Source organism: Fistularia commersonii, chromosome 25 (genome assembly GCF_037954325.1).
Source record: "Fistularia commersonii isolate RoL2024-O1a breed Wild chromosome 25, RoL_Fcom_v1.0, whole genome shotgun sequence".
Taxonomy (NCBI): Eukaryota; Metazoa; Chordata; class Actinopteri; order Syngnathiformes; family Fistulariidae; genus Fistularia; species Fistularia commersonii.
This window is the reverse complement of record NC_141308.1, coordinates 6,789,882-6,795,315: the sequence shown is the minus strand read 5'-3', so window position 1 is coordinate 6,795,315 and position 5,434 is coordinate 6,789,882. Positions and strand designations below refer to the sequence as shown.

Here is a 5,434-nt window from a genome sequence, read left to right as displayed (position 1 = left end):
ATATTAATCAAATAGGACAATAATGTCTCGGTAACCGGGATCCCTTTAACAGTTAGAAACTGTGCTGTTTGGTTCCCTCACTTTGCTCTGCGCATGGATGGAAGTTGTGGTCTGCGCATGCTTTTGTGTCCACGTACAGGGGTCCCACCGTGTTCCCCTCATTCCTATTTGTGGTCGATACTGGATGAGGATACGAGAGTCAGTATTGATTGTAATTTCCTGCAACGCAAAGCTTCACTCTTGTTTTATCGAGAGACTAATTCCTATCTGCTCTCCTGTCGGCCAACTAACAGCTTTGGCCGCCGCCCAGGACAATAACTAATGAATAAGAGGGGAAAAAATAATCTGGCAAGGCATTTCTCCTCTGACAGCCAGGTTGCCACATAGACGATAATGATTAGCCTCGGATTCTTGGTGTGGAGTAAAGTGTGCTGCAAATACATCAGGACACACAAGCCCGTGTGTGCTCTGCACACGCCCATTAATATGCATATTCTGCTTGCTGAAGGCACACACCACACCAGTTTTCTGTGATGGCTAAACGCTTTGGACGACAGGTGTTTGCTTTTGTTCGTGCTGACTGTTGTTGACCGAGGGAGTCAAGGGCAAAATGCTGACATTTGCCATTCATCCCAACAGGAGGTGAGGAGCCAATCAAGTGTGAGTTTTTGCCGCCCCTTGTGGAGGGTTAGACATGATGATGTGCTGACTGCGATGTACCTCAAGGACTTGGTTGTCCATCCCATCGCTCACCTTTCTCCACTGGTGGTCTTCTCTCCTCATTTATCCCAAAATTTCATAGTCTGCTTTAGGATAGGTCTGATATCAGGACTGATACTGATCCAAAAGCACCCCATTGCCTCTTAGTATGCCCTAAAACTACAACCACTGTTTCTTATTGTTTCTGCTGAGTAAAGATAAAAATGTGTTGTCTATACTTAAATCACCACTGAAACTAAATTCCATTCAGTCTGCCTGATCAGACCTTTGCCTAGAGACAAGGGGCAGAGCAATGCCGGGACTTAGGAATGGTTACATGGCAGGTAGTTATAATTAGCCAGATATGTGATTTTTTTTTTTTTAGCAAATATAGTGTTGGGATCCAATTGTTTAAAGGGGATACAATTTTTAGCTAATTTCACATTAAGGTACACAGACATGACTGAAATAACTTTACATACTTGTATGTCACTGATGTATTTATATATAAAACAAGGTATAAGTGCTTATATGGAAATTATTTCTCAGCAACTTTTAACTTTTACCCCACACCTTTTGACAAAAATATATGCTGTCTATATTTCCCCCTGCTTTAGTTTTAATGACAGGTTTGTCTCTATAGATGTAACGCATTTTAAGAGGATTTTTCAGTTCAGTTATGATTATTATTTCTGCATTTTATCATCTTATGCTGTTCTAACATCAAAACCAATACGTGCATTTCATTCATGAAGGACACAATGACAAAAGAGCAACTGCAACAGAGGGAGACTGCGCTGAAATGAGTTTGACATGTAATTAAACTTTTTACAGTCTTTCTTAACACAGAAAGCTGTACTTCAGTAAGTGATGTGGGAATTCTAGATCCTGCATTTTAACTGGATCACAACTGTTATTTGTTATGAAGTCCCAATATGTTCTTTCACAAAATTTCAATTTTCGAAGTCAAAGTCAAAGACAGCTTAATTGTCAATTTCTCCGCATGTACTGCACATACAGAGGAATCGAGAAGATGTTCCTCACAGTCCCAAGGTGACATGAAATTGACAAAACAATAATAATAATGATATCCATCCATCCATCCATCCATCCATCCATCCATCCATCCATCCATCCATCCATCTTCTGCCATTTATCCTGCACTCAGGGTCTTGGGGGATGCTGGAGACTATCCCAGCTGTCATCAGTGAGCATGTCAGAGATTTGTAAGACAAAAAACACAATTATCATTCATTCATTATCTGTACCACTTATCCTACTCTCAGGGTCATGGGGAAGGGGAGAGGTGGAGCCTATCCAAGTTGTCACCGGGCGAGAGCCTGGGGTTCACCTTGGACCGGTAGCACGGTCAATCACAGGCCCACTTACAGAAACTTACAAGCATTCCCTCTCCCAGTTACACACCTGTGTTTTTTAGGGTCTCCAATGAATCTATTGCAAGTTTTTGAACTGGGGGAGGAAATGAGAGAACCTGGCGGAAACCCAGATAGATACAGGGAGAACATGCAAACTTCACACAAAAAGGCCCCTGTTGGGATCAAACCAGGGAACTTCTTGCTGTGTGGTAAAAGAGCTAACCACTGCACCTCTGTGCCACCCATAATAATAATAATAAAGTGCAAATTTGCGGTAAAGTGCACCGTTACATTAAACAGTTATAATTCTGTTGATATACAACTAGACAAGCGAACCAACGAGCCAGCAAAACATACAGAGGTGGTGAAATAAAGGAAATCCGGCAACAGCTGAGAGAAACCATGGCTACAAGGTATCTCTTACTTACCTCAACAAACTGTTTAGTACAAGTGACCTTTGAGGGGTTTTTTTTCAGGGGTGTTAGGGGTGTGAAGGTGTTTTTTTTTTTTTCTTTCATTATTTCCCCCATTGCGCAGCCACAGTAAATGCACTTGCTGTACAGCTGGGGGCTTGTATGTGGGGGAGGTGAAAGGGCTTGAACTTTAAAAAGGCTTAGACCCTAACCAGACTGCTCAAAAAGGTGCTGGCTGGGTTCCTGCGAAGCTTTAAGTGGCACCTTAACTCTTTGGCCAAGCAGTAACATTGTTTCCTGTGAGCAACCCGTGCTATACGGCTTTGTTTTGAGAAACAAAGGTGTCATTTTTAAGATGCTATTCAACCAGTTGTCCACTTTTTTTCTCTTCACCACATGGATGGCCCTGGCTAAAACAAGTGAGTACAGAGAAAATAATATATATATTGTGAAATGCTTTTTGAAGTGAAGACAGAAATATTCTATAACTTAATCAACTTCTCTGCATCTGTCCTGTTTAGCTCCCGGGTCAGCCTGTTGTGTTTCTGTGACCACAACCGAAGTCTCAAAGGGTTTAATCAAGAATTACAGAATTCAAGAAGAGGGCGTCTGTCCCTTCAGAGCTATTGTGTACGTGGTGAAAGCAATATATATTTTACTCTATTATTTCTCATATCTACACTACGATCAATTTGTGGGATATGGATAAATCATGTTTCCTCAATCAACTCCTAATAGTACCTAGCAATAAACTTTTAAGATGGTATATACAAAGTACTTGCCATAATAATGTGAGTAGTGTTGGGCTTATCTAAAGATTAAAGATTTTGAAAAGACTCATGTAAATTACCACCTCATACCAGCTTATATCTTAAAACTAGTTTTTAGAGTCTTAAATCTTAGCGTAGTCATACTATGCTGAGGCTTGGCTGAGACTAAGATTTTACAAAGACTGTGTCTCACATTCAAAGACTACAACTGGATTCTTTCAGCAGTTTTTTTTTTGCCAACATGCAGTCTATTTGCCGAGCCTCTGCTATTTCAGTCCAATAATCTGAATCAGAGAAACTTTATTTGTCTCCGGATGGCAGTTGAAGGGCACAAAGGGTTGCGTAGTTACCTAGAGCAGATGAACATCTTCAAATATATAAAATAAAAATAAATTTATAAAAAAAAAGGTAGAAATAGAAATTAGATAAAAAATAAAGTGGCATCGTACAAGTTGAGCTATTCTGCCCACAGCTCCACCATCCGCTCCTCTTTCTGGACGCTCCATACTGATCAGGACATCATTCACCGTTCCCATTCATCCATACCGCAAACATTTACCATCTCTGCCACCAATACGGCTCTGGCGATTATTTGTCTTCCAGGTTTCCTTTTTCCTGTTTTGTCAGAGCTTATCTATTGGTTGTTGATTCAATCTTTATGGTGACGTTATGCCAAGATTTACAAAAATATCAAACATGTTTGATATTGTTGTAAGCCCTAAGAGTAGGAAAAAACGGAGCCATGACTGCGCCAAGACTTTAAATTACCACGTACATTGAACGGCCGAGATAATGGGAACATGCTGCAACTCCACTGACACTTAAATAAGATTCTGAACTTTCAGTTTTAAGTTTGTGTATGTGAAAACATAAGGTGTAAGACCAATATAAAATGAATGCTTAACTCTATACTGCATTGAAAGAAAATTTAGGTTGAAACTCAGTCGTAACAGTAACTAGAAGTAACATTCGATCTGAACACCAGACCATCTTCGAAGAAATTGGAATTTGTGAAATAGATTACACAAAACAATCGGAATTTTCACAAATTATCGATGTCACGATCATATACTAATAGGTCATCAATAACATCAATACATTCTATATCATAGAATAAGAAGTAATGATACAATGTCATTTGCAGGTTCTACCAAGCTGATGGAAAAACCATTTGCTCCCCCCCTGGAAGCAAGTGGGCAAAAAGAGTCATGAATTTCTTGAAGCGGAAGGCAACACAGAATGGGAAAAGTTCGGAAGGTGCCAGAAGCACATCAACCATAACTAAGAGAAGTAAAAGACAGAGGAGACAGTCCAGAAAGCAGAGGCAGCGAAATTACAGATCATGAATCCAGATATGCAGATCAGATCATTCTTTTAAGCCTGATCCTGTTCTATCATGTTATCAGTCAAATATGCTGTAACAAGTGATTTATACTTTATTCTTAAAATAAATGACATCTATGCCCTTTGTGTCGTTGTAAAAGAATGTTTATTTACCTTAGAGACAATCTCAAAAAGTTTACCTTTGCCCTTTGCCGAATGCATCTTTTGTATTTTTGTTTCTTTTCATATCTTTGAAAATTAATTGTTTTTACATCTCTGGAAATGATTGTTTAAGGCAGAACATCACAACTCGAGTGGATAAACTGTAAAAACTAAACTGTCTTCTCACCTTAAAGGCAAAACTTAAAGCTGGGGTTCACACAGCTTCCGCGTTGATTTGACAAGAACAGCTAAAACCACAAATAAGTAAGATGGTTCTGGTCAAGCCAAGGTTTCAGCATGTTCTCCTAAAACAAGACGTAACGGCAGCAAAGGGCCTTTCACAAACAAGGGGAAGTATGAGCGACAAAAATCCAAAACGGCAGGTTAAAAACAGCAAAGTAGCTACAACTGTAAAAATTAAAAGATATGTGACCAGGGATATGTGGTCAGGCAATGCAAATGAGACAGAGGGTATGACGGAAATCTAGCTTCTTTCGAATCGGAATGACCGACCTGATGACCGTAACCGCCTATACCACTTCCCATGTTACTTTTGTTTTTGTTTTGAATGAGTGTGAATCGTAGAATTGTGACAGCAGATGGAAGATAAATGACGAGTGTTGAGCAAATCCACTTGCCGGCATAGATATAACCCCCTATCTTGGTCCAAAAATGTATTTTACCTATGTGT

The 5,434-nt window shown here is 39.7% G+C and overlaps 1 long non-coding RNA gene across 1 annotated transcript; it reads left to right on the top strand.

Annotated features, from left to right (window-relative positions):
* The first annotated feature begins 2,532 nt into the window (after nucleotides 1-2,532).
* On the top strand, nucleotides 2,533-4,433 carry LOC147219014 (uncharacterized). Its single transcript, XR_015108742.1, has 3 exons — nucleotides 2,533-2,907; nucleotides 3,010-3,118; nucleotides 4,403-4,433. It is a non-coding gene; the product is annotated as an uncharacterized LOC147219014 (long non-coding RNA).
* The last annotated feature ends 1,001 nt before the right edge of the window (nucleotides 4,434-5,434 follow it).